Source organism: Cervus elaphus, chromosome 5 (assembly GCF_910594005.1).
Source record: "Cervus elaphus chromosome 5, mCerEla1.1, whole genome shotgun sequence".
Classification (NCBI taxonomy): domain Eukaryota; kingdom Metazoa; phylum Chordata; class Mammalia; order Artiodactyla; family Cervidae; genus Cervus; species Cervus elaphus.
The window spans coordinates 21,410,890-21,433,239 of record NC_057819.1 but is presented as its reverse complement, the minus strand read 5'-3'; the positions used below and the strand labels follow the sequence as shown (position 1 = coordinate 21,433,239).

Sequence of the window (22,350 nt, the reverse complement as noted above, 5' to 3'; positions counted from 1 at the left end):
CCACTGCTTGGAATGTAGTCATTTCTGGGGTGCCACATCAAAGTGCCATAGACTTAGTGGCTTAAAACACCTGAAATCTAATCACTTACAGTTGTAGAGGCTAGAAATCTGAAATCAAGGTGTCGGCAAGGTTGGTTTCTTCTGGCATCAGCGGGGGAGAATCTGTTCCACGCCCCTTCCCACCTTCTGGTGGTGGCCGGCCATCCTTGACATTCTGTGGCTTGTTCAGGCATCTTTTGAGTCTCTGCCTCTGTCAACACATGACTGTCTTCCCTCTGTGTTTCTGTCATCAATGTTCTCTCTTCTTATGAGGACACTTGTCATTGGCTAAGGGCCCACCCCAGTTGGTATGATGTCATCTGAACTTGATGACATCTGCAAACTCCCTCTTTCCAAATGAGGTCACATTCACAGGTTCCAGGTGGATGTGAATTTAGAGGAGATGCTATTCACCCCAGGACATGTTTTACTGTGAGTTAATCTCACAACATGCTGAGAACAGCCCTGGGCACCTGTGTAGGTCATGTTCCATAGTAGCATTTGTTACCATCACTGGTACACTAAAGAAATATAAATCCCACGCTGCTTAAGTGGCTGTTGGGGCAGGAGTTCCCTGGCGATCCAGTTGGTGCTTACACTGCCGGGGCCCCGGGTTCAATCCTTGACTGGAGATCAAGCTTTGAGTCACGACCGAAAAAAAACAGTCTTTGGAGAGACAGTTCTGTTCCGTGCAGGCAAATAGAACCCTGGCAGGGATGGGAATCTCATGGTTCCTGAGTTTGCCTAGGTCCTGCCCCTTCCCAAGGAACCCTCCTCTGTGTTCGGGCTTCTCCCCCGCCCCTCAGTGTTCAGCTGCATCATTCAGCTGGGGAGGATGCAGGCAAGCAATGAAACAGAGGAAGCTTGCTCCACTTCTGGCTTTCCAACAAGGAGGGCTTAATGAGGCAATTAGACAAAACTATTCTCTCTTTATCTCCCTCTCCATCTTCCCCAGCAATGTCAGTGTGTGGAGCTGGAGGGCCCTGGAAGATGAGAAGAGCCTGTCCTTCCCCCTTGGTTGCAAGAACAGGCTAGCAGGACTCAGAAAGGGGCATCGGCTGGGCCAAGGTCACACAGCAAGTCAGTGGGATCACCAGACTGGCAAACCCCCAGGGCCCCCAGGACTAGAGTGGGTGGGTGTGGGGAGGACTGTGGCCGGCTGGGACACTCAGTCACTGTGAAGGGGCACTGCCCATGTAGGGGACATGGACTCTGTGCACCAGGTCAGCTGAGTTTTCAAGGGAAGCTAAAGCTAAAATTCTCCTTTGTAAAAGGTGTGTGCATGCATGCATGCGTGCTAAGTCATTTCAGTTGTGTCCAACTCTTTGTGCCCCTGTGGACTGTAGCCCACCAGGGATTCTCCAGGTGAAAAGACTAGAGTGGGTTGCTATTCCCTTCTCCATTGTAAAGGGTGCCATCTAACAATTCAAAGTTCTCAAAAACCCAGTGTAGGCCACACAAAGTGGTCCTTGCTGAGAACAGTGTCTGCACTCAGCTACCAGGGGGTGGGTAGGGATAAGTGTTTGGTCCTGTGTGTGTGTAGGGGGGTGCCTGGGCTTCTCCTGTCCCCCCTCACCCCACCGAGTAGTGAGGTGGGAGCTCCGTGGACTGCCTGTGTTGGTGTTCTCTCCAAAATCCCGTTACAGCCAAGCGGTCCGCAGCAGCCTGCCATGCACAGTGTATATGTCGTGCCCTGCACAAAGGTGCCCATTGGGTGCTATCAGTCTGTGTATGGCTTGCTTGCTCAGCTGCTTATCCTGTAAGAAGCATCTGGTTTTTGTAATTCATCTACCTGGGGCTCTCTTTCTAATGCTCACAGTGCTGGGTCAGTTTGGGTCCTTTAAGAAGATGCCAAGAGAATTCCCTGAAAGTCCAGTGGTTAGGACCCCGGGATTTCAGCTGTGGGCATGGGTTCCATCCCTGCTTGGGGAACTAAGATCCTGCCAGCCACATGGCACCGCAAGCAAAAAAAAAAAAAAAAGATGTCAAGGGTGAGATTAGATGTGCAAGACGGTGACTGGGAAAAACAGCTCTAAGAGGAAAAGAGGAGGTGGGGGAGGCTTCAGGCTGAGATGTGGGTCTGGCCTCTGTGTAGGAGTGAGGCGAGCAAGGAGGGTCAGGCAGGAGTGGGCTCCGGCCTCAGCACAGTTCTGGGGGAGTTTTTTGTGCAGGCTGATGGGAAACACTGGAGCCAAGGTCACCATCGGGGGCATCCCACATCTTGCCGGGATTTCCCACATCTTACCTTCATTTCCCTCCCATGCTGGGTCATTGGCTGGCGCATCCATGGGGCACAGGGTATGTTCGGAGCACGGGGTGGGTTCAGAGCACAGCAGGGGGCTGTCAATCAGTCAGTCATGTGCCCGGCAGTAGGAGACCCCAGGGGATGACGATAGTCAAAGCCGTGGCTGCTAGTGGGTGCCCTGATCTGTGAAGGCCTGGTTAAAAACGGCCTGCATAGTAAGTCAGACAGAGAAAGACATATCATGTGATATCACTTATATGGGGAATCTAAAAAAAGGGCGCCAATGAACTTATCTACAAAACAGAAATAGAGTTACAGATGTAAAAAAACAAACGTGTAGTTGCCAGGGGGTGGGCGGGGGAGGAGGGATAAATTGGGAGGTTGAGATTGTCATATACACACTGCTATATATAAGTTAGATAACTAATAAGCGCCTATCGCATAGCATAGGGAACACTACTGATGCTTTGTAATGGCCTATATGGGAAGAGAAGCTAAAAACGAGTGGCTGTGTGTATATGTGTAACTGATTCACTTCGCTGAAACTGACACAGCATTGTAAATCAACTACACTCCAATAAAACAAACACAAAACAGCCTGCATGCACCCTGGGATTTTTTTTTTTTAATATTGTTATTTGTTTCGTTGGTTGTGCCAGGTCTTAGTTGTGGCACGTGGGGTGTTTTAGTTGCAGCATGCAGGATGCAGGATGGAGGCACTAGTTCCCTGACCAGGGATCAAACCCCGGGCCTCCTGCATCGTGAGCGTCTGGAGTCTTAGCCACTGGACCACCAGGGAAGTCCCAGCCTGAGATGTCTCTGATGGCTTATATATTAAGGTAGCCATTCAGGCAAATTTTGCCTTCTGGACCCTAGTAGATCTGAAATTGTTGCAACCTAAAGTATTTTCTCTCCATTGTCTTTGAAGTCTCCTCTCCTTTATAGTGGGTTTGGTGTCTCATGCCCAAGGGGAGTGCATATTCTTACACAAATGTATTCATTTCTTCTCACTGCTGGGACTGGTCACCAAAACTTAGTGACTTAACAAAGTGTATGTTTATTCTCTTACCTTTCTGGTGGTCAGAAGTCCAAAATGAGTCTTACACTTCCTTGGTGGTCCAGTGGTTAAGAATCTGCCTACCAATGCAGGGGGCCGGGGTTCCATCCCTGATCCTGGAAGATTTCACGAGCCGCAGAGCCACTAAGCCCGAGCACCACCGCTGTTGAGCCTGGGCTTTCTAAAGCCTGGGAACTGCAACTGCGGAGCCTGTGTACCACAACTACTGAAGCCTGCACACCCCAGAGCCTGTGGTCTACAACAAGAGAAGCCACTGCAGTGAGAAGCCCATGCACTGTAACGGGAGGGTAGCCCCCTCAGTTGCCACAACTAGAGAAATCCTGTGCAATGAAGATCCAGGGCAGGCAAAAAGAAATAAATAAAAATTTAAAAATTCCTCTATGAAATGAGCCTTACTGACTAGTATCATCGTGTCGGCAGGGCTGGTTCCTCCTGGAGGCTCTGGGGAGAATTTGTTCTTTGCCTCTTTCAGCTTCTGGAGGAGGCCTGCATTCTAGAAGGACCATTGACCTTTCCTCCATCTTCAAAACTGGTAACTGCCCTTCTGCTCCTTCTCTTTGGGGAACTGCCCCTCACCTGCTCTTCGTCCACCTGCCCCACATGGATCTGACCATCCTCTTCTCCTCTCTAGCTCAAGGATGAGTGAGGGGCCCAAGTCTAGCCCATCAGAATGGTTCATGTCCTTGGCCAGGCCAATGAGAGCTTTATCTGGGAATTGGGGGGTGGGATGAGCTCTCTGCCAGGTGGCTAAGCCAGTAGAACAAAAATCTGGAGCCGTTGATGGTTATCTTGATGGAGAGTAGAGTCTCCAGAGAAGAAAACAGACTAAGAAGCAGAAAGATCAGTTCCTATTGGCCCTGAGCACCTGGATTCAGCTGTACCTGAAGCTTCACAAGCCCTGAAAATTTCAGATATTGAGACAATAAATCCTCTTTCTGGCTTAAGCTGGCTTAAATTGAGTTTGTGATTCGTGCTACTGGGAGTCCCAGCTGGGACCCCCTTCTCCAGGTTTGAACACCCAGCCCGAAACTGCGGAAGCAGCACGCCATTTTGTGTGCAGGCACCAAGCTTATGTTGGTCTTGCTTCTTTTCCTTCCTTGCCCTTCTCTCCCCCTGCCAGCTATGCTACTGGGTGATACATCCTAATGTATATTTAACAGGGGCTCAAAATCGAATTAATTTAGATTGGTTAATAAACTGTAACATCCGTTTCTAAATCAAGCTACATTTTCCTCTTGAGCAACTAAATTCATGCCTGTTGGTTTAATTTGTTGCTATTGTAATCCTTTAATGCTGATGAAATTATGGAAAGGTTTCTAGTGAAATTATCCAGATTTGATTAGGGTGGAACATATTAATATTTTCCCTTCCCAGTGGTCGTTGGAGAGAGATGGGCTGAGACTGCGCATGTTGCCCATGCTGTAGAGTGTGGTCACAGAAAGCAGACACATTCTGTGCCTTTTCAGGTCATTTATTGAGCACTGGGTGTGCATTTATTGAGCACTGACAGCATGCCCAGCCCTGGCTGCTAACATTCTTTGGGTGTGCATTTATTGAACACTGATTTTATGCCCAGCTCTGGCTGTTAACATTCTCAGTGTAGTACTGTGGGAAGAAGAGATTCTGGGCTTCTATGTGACAGTTATAAGGGATTTAAAGGCGCTGAGAATCCCTTCAACTTTGCCTCCAAAATGGCCCTGCCCCCAAGTGTGGTGGAGCCTTTGCTGTCTTCCCTAGTGGCTCAGACAGTAAAGAATCTGCCTGCAATGCAGGAGACCTGGGTTCAATCCCTGGGTTGAGAAGATCCTCTGGAGGAGGGCATGGCAACCCACTCCAGTATTCTTGCCTGGAGAATCCCATGGACAGAGGAGCCTGGTGGGCTATGGTCCATGGGGTCACAAAGAGTCGGACACGACTGACTTTTTTTTTCCACTGTAAGTAAACCCAGTCCTGGCCTGGAGCAGGTGCACGCTTGTTAAGTCGCTTCAGTCATATTCAGCCTGAAGCAGGTGCTCATGTGCAAATCAGTATGACCTTGAGCCTGACCCTGAAGAAATTGGTGCTCAATTCCCGCTGACACACAGCACCTCTCCAAGACCGCATGGCGAGCTGGAACAGGTTGAGGCCAGAGCAAGAAAAAAAGTAAAGTTCAAAACTGGATCCAGACCCAGCAGAGAAGAGTGAGACTCAGGTCGGTGGTCTCCATCTGCTTCCTCTGCTGTGGTCCCCTAATCCCTGCTGAAGTTGTACCAACTCCTCAGTCCTCCACCCGCTAACTCCATTTGTTCTGGAATGTGCCAGGCCTCGCCCCAGGTGCCCCAAACAGCGCATAACTGCAAAGGAATCTGAAGTGTGTCCAGGCTCCCTCCTGCAGGAACAAGAAGGCAGGGGCAGGGCTCCTGGGAGCTAAGACCTGGGGGGATAAGATCAGGCCCAGAGAGGCTCAAAGGAGGCTCCCGTAACGCAGTTCAGATTTCCAGCCGGTCCATGGGGAGAGGGTCTCCAGGGTAGCCTGACCCTCCACTCACTGGCATTCAGGTTGTTGATTCCTGAGCTTGGCACAGAATTCTCTAGAAGGCTTACCTCTTTTTTCCCACTAGGGTGAGAGATGTAACAAGCACCTCTTGTGTTGGCAAGGGAGTTGTATTGTGCTGGGCGCCTTTCAGTTTCCTGGACAGGCAGGTTAACGTCTGATGCTGACTTTTGCTGATGCTGTTCCCTCCACTGGGCCTGCCCTTCCCCTGCCTCCTGCCCAGCCCCCATCACTCCACAAGCTCAGCCTTCAGGTCGCAGCTGAACCATGACTTCTTCAAGACGCTTCCCCTTTCTCCCCGGAATACATTCTCCCAGCTCTCAGTGCTTCCCCTTTAGAAAATTATCACAAATGGTAAATCCAGAATTGTGAAATTATTTCCTTGTAGCCGGCTTCCCCACCCTGGACTCCCCAGGCTGCAAAGTCAATGAGAGCAGAAATCCTGTGTTTCTAACCCAGATATTGCCCATGGGTGGTCCACAAATGGGTTTAGTTTCCCTTGCATAGAGTTTTATCAGTTTTAACAAATTAGCATCATTACATACATACATATATATGTATGAACTTGGCTGTGCTGGGTCTTAGTTGCAACATGTGAGGTTCTTTGTTTTTTATTTTAGTTGTGACATGTGAACTCTTATTTGTGGCATGTGAGATCTAGTTCCCTGACCAGGGATTGAACCTGGGACCCTTTCCTTGGCAGCCTGGAATCTTAGCCACTGGACCACCAGGGAAGTCCCATTGGCATCATTTTAAAGTTAAGAAACTTCACATTAAAACTCTAGATTTTTGGCCTTTGTTTGAAAAAAAAATCAGAAGATTTGGTGACCTTGGGCCCTACATTCTGACATGATGACAACTGCCTGGAAATGGCTTTTACACAAGGCAGGTGCTCATTCTTCCACTTCACCCCACTCCCCACCAATCCCTATTGCCCCACACCTGAGCTGTTTTACTCATATGCATTACCTGTCTGATCTCTATAGATTTTGGGTTTCAACCTCTTGCCTAGTCCTCTGTGCCCCTCGCCCCTGACTCTACCTGGTGCATTGAAGACCTTTTGTGTTAATTCATTCCTTGCAACAGTCTAGTGGGACACAGCTTCCCATTTTCAAGATGAAAAAACTGAAGTTCCCAAGATCACACAGTCAATGAATGGCAGAGCCAGGAGTTTGAACCACTGATTATCTGGTTCCCAGTCCTGTGTTTGCTCCACCCCATCCCATTCCCATACCAACCAAGGTGGAGAAAGCTTCTTATCACTTAAAATGCCACCTATAGGAACTTCCCTGGTGGTCTAGTGACTAAGACTCCATGCTCCCAGTGTAGGGGGCAGGTTCCATCCCTGGTCAGGGAACTAGACCCAGCATGCCACAACAGACCATTTCCACATGCCACAACTAAGACCCAGTGCAGTCACATGAAAAAAAAAAAAAAGCCACCTATAACCTCATCAAAACTCCTGCCCGCTCTATATAAAAAAGGGATTGAAAACACAGGTGTCATCAGAGGCTGCGTGGCTACATAAAGGAGAGGTCAGGAGTAACCTGGAGGGCAGAGGCCTCAGCTCAGAACAGCCAGGCAGGAATTTGCCCCAATGTGACTAAATTTCTGATGTTTTAAGAGAAGCCAGGCATTTGGGGTGTGCGTGAAATACCCCAATCTGTCAGCAGGCTGGGTTCCCCACCATGTTGCTAGCTTGTGCCCTTGACTTTAAAGCTAGATTTTCATCACTGGCTGCAGAATTCAGGCTGCATGGGATGGGGGAATCCTGGCTTCTGCTCACTGTTGTCAGGGTGGTGTGGTCCACGTTGTCTCAGCTGGGCTGAGGATTCTTCATGGGGACCCCGAGATCACCACAGTGGCTGCAACCTCCAGACCCAGAGTCGCCGACGCCCCTCCTCCTGCACACACTATCCCTGGGCCCTTCTCTCCTGGGAATGATAGTTTACCATCCATTTCATGACAACAAAGAAAAAGAGAAGTATTGACCTAAGTACCAGGTACTCCCCAAAGCCCTGTGTAACTTCTAAAACTAAATCAGAAACTACTCCCAGAGTCTGAAACGGATAAGTTCTCCCACCTTCTAGAACATCAGCTCCACGAGGGCAGGAATACTGTCTGTCTTGTTCCCTCACTGTCTCCCTGTTGGCTAGAACAGAATCTGGAACATAGTAGGTGCTCGGCAAATGTTTGTTGAATGACTAAATGACAGCGTATCAGCAGCCAGCACTTCTGTGCATTTGCGAACGGCAGTTCCGCAACAGGAGCTCCTAGGATTAGCCTTCCTTTGCGCGTGAGGCATCTAAGATGCTGAGAGGAGAAGTAATTGGCCAGCGTTCGCCCAGCTGCTCAGGGTGGAGCCGGCATCAGGGTTTGGGCCTCTTCTAGCGGCAGCCAAGGAACAAAACCCTCTCTCTCTGCACTCCATCATTGCAATTTGAGCTTTTATACACAGTGAATTTTCAGAGTCTGTGGTTGACATCCAAGGAATAAATAGATGGGTGGAGAATAAATACCTCTTGTAACAAAGTCAGCAAAGCTCTTCAAAGCCATGCTGGGGGGCTTACTTCTCAGAATGGGGCCTCGCCTCTTCTTTCAAAAAGAGCTTCGTTCTGGAATCTAGGCAGCCTGAAGGACTTGCTCCTGGAAGGGTATTTCAACATTCATCAAACGTAATTATTTCCCCAAGTAAAATATTTAAACAGGGCTTTAAGGAATCCAACAAAAGAAAATGAGTTTTAGGGGAAATACACACACATGTGCGCGCGAACACACACACACACACACACACACACACACACACCCCCAGACACACAAACCAAATTCTTTCCTCAAAACATAAGCTGGAAGGATTTTATCTGCTCTCAGAGGGAAAACTCACAAGGTTTAATTTAAAACTTGGGCGGGCTCATGGCTTTTCAATGGGGTGATTGTTCCATAGTCAGGGAATGAGATAATAAGAAAACGTTTTCGGGCCCAGTGTTTGGTTTGGCTTCAGAAATTCAAACTGGCGTTCTTCTGAACGCTCTCTGGGCCCTGTGCATGGCTCGGCTGGTATCTCTGCAGGTCAGAGACCAGATTTGCAATAACATTTATGCAATCAGAGACTTCCAAGGGATTGCAAGCCAAAGATTGCCTTGTGCACGTGTGCAGAGTTGGGACAAGGACGTGGTTACCTACTCTGGGGGGTTGTCACCCAGCCCCCAGGTGCCCAGAATCTCTGTATATTGGTGTGAAACCTGGGCTAAGCAAGATTTAAGCAGCATCTGCCCTTATCTGGGGGCTGCTGGGGCCCATGTTTTGACTTGTCAGGGTTCATTCTCCTCCTGCTGTCTTTGTCAAACCACTGGCTGGGAACTCCAAAACTATCATCTCAGAAATTCAGCCCGCATCATCCCAGCTTCCCTGGGGTTCTTTCAGTGTGGATTTTATCGGGTGGAAATGGGCCAAGCCATAGCATGAATGCTGATGGCCATTTTCCCCCATGGCTTTGCTTCTTCCCTTCTGCTCTGGGCTGTCTTGGGAAAATGCTCCTTATCTGTGAGAATGGGGTTTCCCAGAGTCGAGTTCAGGGTGCAGGGAACCGGGATAGGACCTTTTGGTGGCTGTTGTTCTGGAAGTAGCCAGCACTTTGGGGAGAGCCTCTGAGTCATGGGTGGCTGGGTGAGAAGGCGGTTTTGGGGTTGATCCCCACTACCCCAGGGGATCCCCTGACATCATCTCCTATTCTGGGATGTCAACATTCCTCTGGAGGACTTGGCTAATCTACATCCTGGTGTCCTGCTTCTGCCATGATAGAAACAGACGTAGGTGTGGAAGGACTTCCCTGGTGGTCCAGTGGCTAAGATTCCGCCTTCCAATGCAGGGGGTGAAAGTTCGATCCCTGGACAGGGAGCTAAGATGCCATGTGCTGTAGGGTGCGGCCAAAAATTTAAAATAAATAAACACAGTGCTGTAAATCAATTATATTCAATTAAAAACAGACCAGAGGATAAGTTCCAGTGGGGGTTGGAGCAGAGAGCACCCCTCTAAGAAGCCACTTGTTTTTCCATTCTGCCCTTTGCTGTTGAGTCTAGAGGCCTGGGTACCCTTCCAGGGCTTTCCCTAATCACGAATTCTACCCCCAAGCCGACCCCTCAACTCACCCTAGGACTGGCCCTCATGTAGTCTCCAGCCTTAATCCACTAAAACACATCCTTGACCCTGACCTTACCCTCCTGGGAGGACTGGACAGCTAGAGGTTAAGACTGACTCTTAGAATCTTAGCCTTCTCCAATCAATAGAAATTGACTAGAGGCCAGACAAGAAATTCAGGCAAGGCTTTACTGGGGCTCCCCACTGCACAGCAGGGAGCCAGAACAAGAAACAGATTCCCTTGCTCTTCACTCCTCCAGATGGGAGAGCAAGCTGGTTCCTTACAATGGAGAAAGGATAGGGGTGTGTCCAGGGGTCAAGTCCGGGAGGGGTGGTTTAGGTGGTTTGCTCACCCCTCTAGTGGGGTTGAGTGCAGGGAGCATGCACAGTACCCTGTTTTTCCTCCCTTCTCTTCAGAAATGGCAGTTGAGTTTTTGGTCTTTTTGTATCTTTTGTGCAGAATTTGTCCCAACTGCCAGGGGTTCTTGCAGTTATTTTTAGTCCCTTATCGTTACTTTGTATTTTATTGCTGGAGGAGCGGTCTGTCCAGGTGCAAGCATTGCAGAAAAGGGTCCCAGGTCCCAGCCCATCTCAGGATGGCTGCTAGAGAGTTTCCTTAGCCCTCTGGGTCCCCTGACCCACCGGCCCTCCTGAGCGAATCCTGTATCAGCCAGCAGAGATCACAGAGACTTCCCCCTGCCAAACCGTCTCTGTAGTCGTTTCCTCAGGCAGGTGTAACTCATTATACCACAAAGTAGGTGGTTTAACATGACAGAAATGTAGAAGACTCTTGACAGTCCCTTGGATAGCAAGGACATCAAACCAGTCAAGCCTAAAGGAAATCAACTCTGAATATTTATTGGAAGGACTGATGCTGAAGATGAAGCAATACTTTGGCCACCTGACTCAAAGAACCAACTCATTGGAAAAGACCCTGATGCTGGGAAAGATGCTGATACAGGAGGAGAAGGGGGCAAGAGAGGATGAGATGGTTGGACGGCATCACTGACTCAATGGACGTGAGTTTGAGCACACTCCAGTGAAGGATAGGGAAGCCCGGCGTTCTGCAGTTCATGGGATCGCAAAGAGTTGGACACAACTGAGTGACTGAACAACAAAAACAACAGTTCTGGAGGCCAGGAGTCCAAAATCAAGGTGATAATAGGTTTACACTCCCTCTGGAGGCTCTAGGGGAGGGTCCTTCCTTGTTTTTTTTCTAGTTTGTGGCAGCTGCTGACAACCCTTGGCATTCCCTGGCTTGCAGCTGCCTCGCTGGCTATGTTCTCCCTGGACCCTTGTGTCTTCACATCAGTTGTTGGATTCTGGGTCCACCTTAATCCACCATGACTTCATCTTAACTTGACTCCATCTGCAAAGACCTTATTTCCAAATAAGATCACACTCAGAAGTTCTGGGTGAACGTGACTTTGGGGAGGACACTGTTAACCCAGTAGAGTCCCCAAGGGCCTGCAGTGGATTGAACTTTCTGTGTCTCCCTACTTAATCCCAACAGCAACCCACGAGGCAAAATACTGTTAAAATTCCCCTGTGTGGATGAGAAAAATGAGGCTCAAAGTGTGACACAGCAAGTGCCCAAGGTCACATGGCTGGAAAAACTTAAAGCTGAGATTTAAACTCAAGTCAGTCTGACTCTGAGGATTCGCTCTTGTCCAAACCTTTACAGACTCTGGCCTAGTGGTAAAGAACCCACCTGCCAATGCAGGAGACATAAGAGATGCAGATTCAATCCCTGGGTTGGGAAGATCACCTGGAGGAGGGCAAGGCAACCCACTTCAGTATTCTTGCCTGGAGAATCCCATGGACAGAGGAGCCCACTGGGCTACAGTCCATGGAGTTGCAGAGTCAGACATGATTGAAGTGACTGAGCATTCACGCCTAGTAAATATTAAGTCCAAGAGAAGCCCAGATAAGAAAGATCACTCTCGGGACTTCCCTCGTGGTCCAGTGGCTAAGAATCTGCACTTCCAACGCAGAGGGCCCACATTCAATCCCCGGTGCAACTAAGATCTGGTGCAGCCAAATGAATAAATAACTATTAAAACAAGATATATGGAAAGGTAAATAGCATGCCAATATTTATTTTAAAAAAAGAATGATCAATCTTGCAGGCTTATTTCTTCGAGATACTTGGGTTTTAGAGACTCTGTTCAAAACACATAGACCTAACCAGCCAATATTGGGGATACAAGGCATTAAAAGTTTTTAGGGGAGCTCCCTGGGGACCTAGTGGTTAGGCTTCTGGACTTTCATTGCCATGACCCAGGTTCAATCCTTGGTCAGGGAATTGAGATCCCATGAGCCATGCGGCAGGGCCAAAAAAAAAGAGAAATTTTTCTAGGCAAATCCTTAGAGACAACACAGATTGCCAGGAGCTGGGGGAGAGAGGGCAATGGAGAGTGACTGCTTAAGGGGGGTGAGGTCTCCTATTGGGATGATGAAAATGCCTGGCACCAGACAGGGGGTGGTTGCCCAACATTGTGAATGTGCTAAATGCCTCTGAATTGTACCTGTTAATGTGGTTAACTTAGTGTCATGTGAATTTTACCTAAATTTTTTTTTTCCTGTCTTGATATCGTTTCTTTATATAAAATCTCACCACTAGAGTTAATCTTTGGTCTCAATTTTTAAAAAAAAGATTTATTTATTTGGCTGCATCAGGTCTTAGTTGTGGCATGTGGGATCTTTCATTACAGGGTGTGGGAGCTTAGTTGCCCTGTAGCATGTGGGATCTTAGTTCCTGAGTCAGGGATCTAACCCACGTGCCCTGTATTGGAAGTAGGATTCTTAACCACTGGACCACTAGGAAGGTCTCAGTCTTTGGTCCTGGGGTATGGTCAATGCCCCCATTGGGTTCACTTCCCTTATTGGAAGGTGCTGAGCTAATAATACCCAGGCATGGATGGGGGCATCTTATTGGCCAGCCTGGGGAATGGGATGTGTGACAGGTAAGTTTTGCTGGTTTTCTGAGCGGTGGGGGAAGGTGTATAAGCAAACTGAGGTCAACTGGAAGGCAGAATGCTGAAGCTGATCTGCTTTTCTTGTTTTGGCTGCCGGTCAGTCCAGCACATCCCTGTCCTCACTCCATCAACTGTCCCTAAGACCGCGGCCCCACCCACTGGGACAGCTGGAGTCCCTGAACCACCAGCCCTAGGAACATGGCTTCCTGTGTATTTGCTGAAAGGCCTGATACAGCAATAGCTCAATTTTATTGATCATGTCAAAAGCAGTAATTCAAGAAAGCTATTTAAATTCACGGGAGGAAGCCGGAGCAATTATCCGCGTCTGCATCAGATTCTTCATCATTTTTGTTATTGGCTACTGAGCATGGAGACAGACATTCTGTGTAAGGTTGATGTGATCGCAGAGGGGCCGGTGAGGGCTGGGGTGGGGGGGAGCCATAATCAACAATTTGCCGGATATAAATCTATATGCATAAAAGTTTACAGGGTGTTGCCATAGGAGGCGTGTGGGCACCCAGTGGTTTAAATCCATTTGCCTCTTATCCCAACCAAATCCCACCCCACCCCCGGCTCAATATATTCCCATGGCCCCTATTTCAGCACATAATAACATTGTGATTTGTGATGGAGCAGGTGATTTTTTTTTGCAGGCTTTCCCCTGTAGTTAAACTTTAATGAAAGCCTAAATCACACTGGAATTCTTGCGGGTGACAAGTGAATGAGATCAGGGGAAGGCTCAGTGAGTCTGGCTGGGTGGGCTGTGGCAGCCGAGAGGCAGGGGGAAAAGGACTCCACCCACCCTCCACTACAGTGCTTTGACCCTAGCACGCAGCAGCCTTTCCGGGCAGGAGTCATGGTTAATTTAGTCCTAAATCCCTGGCACTTGGTACATTGCCTGGTACACAGCAGGTGCTCAATGAATAATTGAATGAATAAATGAATGAGCTGGGTGAACTGCTTACTTTAGACTGTGGTTTGCCAAACTCAGTTGCCCTGTATATCATGATGTCATGATATTTTCACTGTCTGTGCTGGACATCTTCCATTTTCCTCTGCAGGTCTACTCTCCACCCCTTTTCCATTCTGTTTTGTATAGGCTGACCCATGTGGGCTACATTCTCTGGAGCTCCCAGCCCTCTGGTATCCAACTGGATCCAGCCAAAGGGAGGCATCAGCTGGAAGCTAGAGGCGGGTGGAAAAGGAAGCCAGGGTGTTTATTCCCCAGCTGTCTCTCTGCCTTGCCTCAGGTTGGCTGTGTCCCTTCAATAAAGCATAAGGCTCCTGGGACTTATCTGGCCATCCAGCGGTTAAGACACCACCTTCCATTGCAGGGGTATGGGTTCCATCTCTGTTTGAGGAACTAAGATCCTGCATGCCACATGGGGCAGTGAAAAAAGGATAAGGCTCCTATTGAGTGGTCCTCTGTGATAGCTGCTGGCTTCAGGTTCTAGTAAGGCCCTCACCCTTGTCCCTTTCATATACAGTGACAACTCCCCATATTGCTATTGGATGGTGGGTAACCACTCCCTGCCCAGATTTTTAAAAATAGTCACTTTGCTATATTTTCTCAATTTTCCATCTGAATGTGCCCCCCTCTGTTTTCTATTCAGATCCTAACTGATAAAATAGCCAAACCATTATGTTCTCATTACTATTCCCTTTAAAAACAATTTATATATTTTTATCTGAGTACTGACTTTGCCTTGCAGTCAGCAATTCTCAAAGTGTGGTGTCAGACCAGCAGCCTAGAATCACCTGGGAGCTCATTAGAAAGGCAAATACTTGGGCCCTACCCCAGACCTACTGAGTCAGACACTGGGGGTGGGCCGAGCTACCTGTGTTTCCACAAGCCCTCCAGGGAATTTTTGACACATGTTCAAGCGTGAGAACTGCTGTTCTAAGTAATAATTCCTGTGAATAGGTTTGGTGTGTGTGGTCCATGCTATGGATTGCTTCCACAATATCTGTTCTTCTTTTCTTACTTCTATTAAAACCCTAGTTGTGTTTGGGACAACACTGTATCCAGTGTAAACTCCACCTTTCCCAGCTTCCTTTGTAAGTAGGAGTTGATAACGGTGATGCTCATGACCCACACCTAGCCAAGTGAGATTTAAATTAGATGTGATTAGGTGGGACTTCTGTCCAAGTTCTTTGAGGTAGAGCAGCCATCTTGTGACCATAAGGTGAGCATTAGGATAAAAGGGGCTGGAGTTTTAATGGCAAGATGGAGCTGTCTCTTAACAAAGAGAAAGAAGTCCATTATTTGAGTAAGCTACTCTGATTTGGATTTTCAGTTATATGTAGCCAAATGCAATTCCTAATTAAAATAAATACATAACTACGACAATAAAAAGTGTGCATCTTTGTGTACCACTCCAAGTCATCTTGCAGGCCATGAAACTCTGTTTGCATGAAAGCCTCATCATTAAAAGCAAAGACACCACTTGAGACTGGCAAAAAGGCTGGCCTGGGAGAGCGCTAGGTACAGAGAGCGCTGGGTATAGCAGATGCTTGGTTTTATGTGTTTGTTTATACCTACATCCTTGCAAACGTGGATTTAAAAAGACTTCTGGAATCAAGTTAAACTGAAATTAAATTGGAAGAAGAACTAAGGAGGCCTGGGAGGTCTCAAACGACATTTTTGCCCATCATCATTATCATTTTCAACATCATCAATCTCAAAATCTCTACAATACCCACTGTTTATAGGGTCACATGCCAGATAAATTAGGGACTCCAAAGGCACTGATCAGAACTTCCACAAAGTCAGTGTGTAGGCAAGAGGAGAGGCCAAGAAGGCATCAGAGCTATGGAATCAAAAAACACTGCTTGGAAGAGGTGGCATTTGGACTGGCAACCAGGAGTAGAAGAGAATGTCCATTGAATGAATATCTGCGCTTCCTTCTGTGGACTTCTCACTGCATTGTCTTCTTTTGTTGTGGAGCATGGGCTCTAGGCGCTTGGACCTCAGTAGTTGTGGCACATAGGTTTAGTTGCTCCACAGCATGTGGAATCTTCCCGGACCAGGGGTCAAATCCGTGTCTCCTACACTGGCAGGCGGATTCTTAGTTGCTCCACTGTACCACCAGGGAAGTCTTGTTCTTGATTTTTGAGTCATTTCTCTTATTGCTCATTCTACAGGCAGCCTGGGGCTTCCCTTGTAGCTCAGTTGGTGAAGAATCTGCCTGCAGTGCAGGAGACCCAGGTTCAGTCCCTGGGTCACAAAGATCTCCTGGAGAAGGAAATGGCAACCCACTCTAGTATCCTTGCCTGGAAATTCTCACGGACACAGGAGCCTGGTGGGCTGCAGTCCATGGGATCGCAAAGAATTGGGCACGACTGAACAACGAACACTTACTGTACCTGGGGCATGATTTCTATGCAATTCCAGGAGAGAGCAGACAGCAGGGACTGTGTTTTGATCACTTGAGACTTCTCTCTTAACCCCTTAGTCTCCCCAGTGGATGCTGACCTACAGCTGTTCTCTTCCCCCTCCTCTTCACCTCATGGCCCCACAGTGGATGTCTGTGGCCCTCCTGCCTAGGTCCTCTTCTTTTGGAAGAAAATTTCTCCCTCTCATGTCCCACTGAGGAACCACCCCTCCATTATTCTTCACCCATGTGGTTTGAGTGAGTCAAATTGTCTCATCACCACAGCCACTGGGTCAGGGATAGTCATGTGACCCAGCCATGTGAATCAGGCTGGGCCAATGAGAACTCTCCCTGGGACTTTTGTTGAAACCATTTGGGGAAAAGATCTCTATTTCCATTGAATTGCCATGCTGGTGGGATGTAACTGAACCTGTCTGAGAAAGAAATCAGCCTAGAGAAAAGAAGCACCCGGAAGGAGAGACAAGTGATGACATTATTAGCACCCCTGAATCCAGCCATGCCTGAAATCCACCCTCGACTTTTCAGTTACATGAAACTAGAAATCTGAGAGTTGGATGTCTGTCTCTGGCTATGCAAATGCCCTGACCATGACATTATCATGATTTTATCTCCCCATCCCCCAGCCTGGATCATTTCTGGTTGCAGCAGACTTTGCTAAGGTTCGGAAAGCAAGGGAGAGGTCTGGCAGCACTGTGCTGTTCAGGCTCCATTTTCTCTTAAGACTCTCTGCTTTTATGTTTTCCAGTCCTTTCCTTCTCTGACTCCCCAGGAAACTCTATTATCTAAACATTCCTATGCAGCCTCCTATCAAGATCAAGCTCCCTTCATCATTTTGTCCTAGGAAGGAAATGGCCATCCACACTTTCTCCATACCCCAGCCTCACAGTCACAGACAAGCGAACTTTGGCCTTTGCCATATCCACTTTCCCTTCCTTTAGTGAGTAGGTTAACGGCACCAGAAAATCTAACCTCTGTTCCGCGGCTGTGTGACCTTAGGCAGGTTACTTAACCTCTCTGTGACTCCATAACCTGGTCTGTAGAAGGGGAATATGGATAACCAACTTTTCTTAGGAATGCTGAGAGGCTTGAGTGAATTTATGGAAAACACTCCGAGCCGTGCCTAGCATATAGTGATTGCTCTATAAGCATTTATTATGTTAAGAGGGGATGGTGCAGGAATCAAATGTTTTGTACCCCCTCCCATAGGAGGCAGAAGTAGTTACCCATGTGTTTTAAAGTAATCATTCTTGTAAGCTTAGTGCACCTGGAGGACTTTGAAAAAAAAAAAATGTTTCCTGCCCAAATAGAAAGGAGGAAGCGGGGGTGAGGCCAGGTTAGGAAACCTTCAGCACGGGTGGAGGGGTGTGATTGGACTTGATTTCTGGGTAGGAATGAGGAGCTATTTCTAGTTTTTGAATAGGGAGACGAGGTGTCTCAAGAGTCTGCTGTCTGGGGTGGTATGCAGCGGGGCCACATTCTTGCTATATGTTAAGGGCTCCACCCACCCCACTCCAGGGCTGGGTAATAAAAGGAGCAGGCGCCCTGTGTGAGCTGAGCTGCCTACTAGCTGACGTGGAGATGAAAAAAGGACCCAATCAAGCTAACAGCCCTTCCTGGCTGCCCTGCAATGATTGCGCTTTGTGCTGAGCTGGGGAAAATATTGGCCAGTTAAGCTTTCACACTCTCTGGGGAGCAGCTGCGAGAGGAGGGGCGACTGCTGGGTGAGACTGGAGAGAGTCTGAGCTGCTGTGGGCTGTGGAGAGGAGAGTTTTACTCCAGGCAAGCCCAGTGCCCTTCTGTGTTCGAAGTAACCTCACACTCGTGTTCATGGAGATGGCGAGCAGTGCCCCATTTTACAGATGGGGAAACTGAGGCTCAAAATGAGAAGTGAGCCACCCAAGTTCAGACAGCTGGAAGGTTTCAAATGTAGACAAGGTCTGTCTGACTCCAAATTCCATGTAATTTATGTTATTCAGGTGGCCTCACAGATCTGGTAGGAACAAGATGGAGGAGGTGGTACAGGGGTGGAGAAGCCAATTTGGGAAGCAGACCAGAGAGGGCTGAATCTGGGAGCTGTGCATGTGAGCATGAGGGCAACCTAGATGCAGGCAGTTGGAGGAAAAAGTGCATGTTTCTTGGTTCAGCCTCTTTCTTGGTTCTTCAGAATTCTCTGATATCCCAGATCACTTCCACAGCTGTGAAATATCCACTCACTTCTTCATTCAACATAAACCATAAACATGTATTTAATTGAGCACCTGATACATAGCAGGTCCCATGTTAAACTCTAGGAAATCTAGTAGAGGACAAGATAGACAAAAATCTGATGCTTTGTGAAGGATATATTCTAGTAGAGAATCCAAAAAGGTAGAGAGATCCAAAAAGGAAAATAACCAAGAAGAGACAAAGGTAAGTTAAAAGCAGAGTGTCAGGCAGTTAGACAGAGGGGATAGGGCTGAAACTCTCTGGCATGGGCAGGGAGGAGCTGCTTTCTAAAAGTTGATCTCAGAAGGCTTCTTGGAGGAGGTGATGTTTAAATTGGGATCTGTGTGTTGGGAAAAAGTCAAGGACTGGGTGTCTGCAGGTTGGGACTGGATGAACTGACCTCTGACACCCTTCTTCACCTTCACCTGAAGAGAGGTTGAACAGAAATCCCTCTGAGGATGGCAACCATCATTGATGTCTTGACTGCAACTTCCTGAGAGACTCTGGACCAGAATCACCCCCAGAGTCACTTCCAGATTTTTGACCCACAGAAACTGAGATAATATTTAATTATTGTTTAAAGCTGCTAAGTTTAGGGGCATTCTGTTGTGAGCAATAGATCACTAATACAAGGGCCATCTTGGATGAAGTTTTGTGTTTTGAAGGTGAGAAAACCCTTTCCTAGAAACTTCCCTGTCATTGGCCAGATTGTGTCACGTGATCACAAGCAGCCCAATCTCTGGCTAGGGGCGTGAACATCTTGGACCAATCGGGACTCAGGCTCTGGGACTGAGGCTGAGTCTGACTCTCCACTACTACTAAGGATGCAGATGCTGGAACAAAGACCCAGAAAAGGACTTAGAAACAATTCCTCTAGTTCTCTAAAGCCTCCCATAGTTTAACCTTCAAGATAATCTTTCCAATGACCATTTGTTGTTTAGTCGCTAAGTTGTGTCCAACTCTTTTGAGACCCCATGGACTGAAGCCCACCAGGCTCCTCTGTCCATGGGATTTCCCAGCCAAGAATACTGGCGTGGGTAGCCATTTCCTTCTCCAGGGGATCTTACTGACCCAAGGATCAAACCCTCCTCTCCTGCATTGGCAGGTGGATTCTTTACCACTGAGTAAACTGGGAAGCCCACAATGACCATTTATGGAGCACCAATTGTATGTCTGCTTTTTTACCCATACCAAGTTCTGGCTCCACAGTTTTCTCCCAATCTGCTTTCTTTCTCTTAGCCTTTGAACATGCCCGTCCCACTGTTTGACATGACTTTCATGCCCAAGTTTCCAGTTAGTTCCCAGTTAAAATCTCACCCTTCCTTCAAGGAGGACCCCAGACTCCATTTCATTTTAGAAGCCTTCCATATGCTCCCCCCCCCCCACCAGATTCATCAGCTATGGGTGATTTAATCAATTACTGTCACCATCCAGAGTTATTTCATCATTTATTGATTTGTTTATAGTCTATTTCTCCTCTCCCAGCCCTATTAGAATGAAAGGTCTTATTACTTCTTTATTGCTTAGCAGCACTGGTTCAGGGGCCTGGGCACTTGGGCTAGGATCCTGGCTCCTCCAGTTATTAGCTGTGTGACCTAGGGCAAGCTGCTTAACCTTTCTGTGCCTCGGTTTTCTCACCTTCAAGATAAAGATCATAATAGTACTTCCGTCAGAGGGATGTGATGAGGTTTCAATGAAGCTTGTGTATCCAAATGCTTGGCAGTGAATACATTGTCATTAAAGGATTAATTAATTAAACAGAGCCCTCTCCCCTCCACTGTTGGAGGCTGACTCCATTTGCTGTGGCCTGGGGCTCAGCAAGGAGATGTCTCCTCTCTCTTTCTCCCTTTCTCCCTGCCTCCCCCTCTCCCTCCCTCTTGCCGCAGCTGGCAGCCACCCTGGCCTTGAGCCAAAGGCCGAATTCCAAGCCCTGTGCACTGGCCAGCCCTGCCAGTGATGCTAACAGCGAGCCCCTGAGCCCCTGAGCCCCTGGCAGGAGACAGGCTTCCTTGAATTGTGCTCCTTTCCAGACAGGGTGTTTGGCAGGAGCCTTCTTCCTCAGGCAGCTCTGCACAAAAAGCCTTCCAAGATGTCACCCAAGGGTGCACGTGTGCCCAGGCTGGGGAAGCATGAAATCACGTCAAGTTCAATAGACATCAGGCTCCAGTTTCTCTCGGCTTCTCCTTTCCATTCATTGCTGCTCTGGGAAATTGCTCTTGTGGACAGGACTCTAGGTATTTAATAATAGTGATGATAATAATAACACTGTCTGTCGAAAGTTCCCCAGGTGCCAGGCTCCATGCCAAGTGGATTATTCCACTGAACTGGCACAGCAACCCTGTGAGTGAGTCCTAGTATCATCCCCACTTTACAGATGAGAACGCTGAGGCACTGAGGGCAAGGTACTAGCCCTGAGGGGACAGGAGGGAACAGAGGCCTGGAGTCTGATGAGTTGAAGAAACTCTTAAGAACTGGAGTGACCACTGCTGAGAACAGGGAGACCCTGGGCTTGAGGTCCGACTGGCCTGGGTGAATCTGCTGCCCACCCACTGGGCGAGTTCTTAAGGCCCAGCACCTCAGTGTCCTTGTCTGTAGTATGGAGCTGAATATGGCCTCCCTCCTAGGCTGTAAGAGTGTTGGGGGAAAATAACCTGGAGCCCATGATATGCATGCAATACAGTATACATCCAGTGCTCAGTAAATGAGCACTGGAAAGTCTGCAGGGGGGTTTAATTCTATGTCAGATATCCTCACGAAGAAGCTTCTCACTGTCCCTCACTGTTTCTAAGATGCTGGCATTTAAAAAGCAGTTACTTTCAAGTGGGATTAAGAGAGAGAAAGAGAGAAAAGAATATTAGGTGTGATTTTTGGTTGCAAGTAAAGAAAACCTAGCTCAGTTGATGTAAACAAACAGGGTTTAATTTTCCCATACAAAAAGATGTCTGAAGGGTAGGGAAGTCAGTTCCAAAGCTCAGGCTATTCCAGGTCACTGTGCTTCTCTTGACCTCTCCCTCAGCTCACAAAGAGGTTGCCATGATCCCAGGCATCACATCCACTTCCATGGAAAGAATATAGGGCACAGGGGCATCTTCTACCTTTGCTCTTTTTATTAGGGAAAGCAAAGCCATTCCCACAGTTGTTCCTGTTGGCCTCTGCCTCCATCTCATTGGCCAGAACTTTAAAGGATTCTGGGAAAGCAAATAGTCTTTCTGGACCCTGGTGGTTGATGCGGGGATGGAGAAAAGGCTGGGAATGGTTGATGGATCAGTCATGGTGTCTGTCACAGAGAGTCCATTTGTTTCCAGTATCTTTAGACCTGATACAATCACATAATGCTCCATATAGTTAAGAGCACAAATCATGGAGGCAGATCTGGGTTCAAATCCCAGCTTGACCATTTTCTAGCTATTTGACATTGAGCAAGTTACTTAAACTCTTTGTACCCCAGATTCCTTATCTGTAAAGGATGATCATATTAGTACCTCTCTTGTTGGGTCATTATCTGAGTTAAATGTTGATTCATGCAAAGTGCTTGGATAGTATCCAGCCTATGCAAAACTCTTAAAAAAAAAAAAAAAGTTATTTGGCTGCACCAGGTCTTAGTTGGAGCACACAGGATATTTAGTTGCAGCATGTGAACTCTTATTTGTGGCATGCAGGATCTAGTTCCCTGACCAGGGATTGAACCCTGGGCCCCTGCATTGGGAGTACAGAGTCCAGAACCTCTGGACCACCAGGGA

The 22,350-nt window shown here is 47.9% G+C and overlaps 1 non-coding gene across 1 annotated transcript; it reads right to left on the bottom strand.

Annotated features, from left to right (window-relative positions):
- Positions 1-22,276: 22,276 nt before the first annotated feature.
- On the bottom strand, positions 22,277-22,350 carry TRNAG-CCC. The gene has a single exon. It is a non-coding gene; the product is annotated as a tRNA-Gly (tRNA).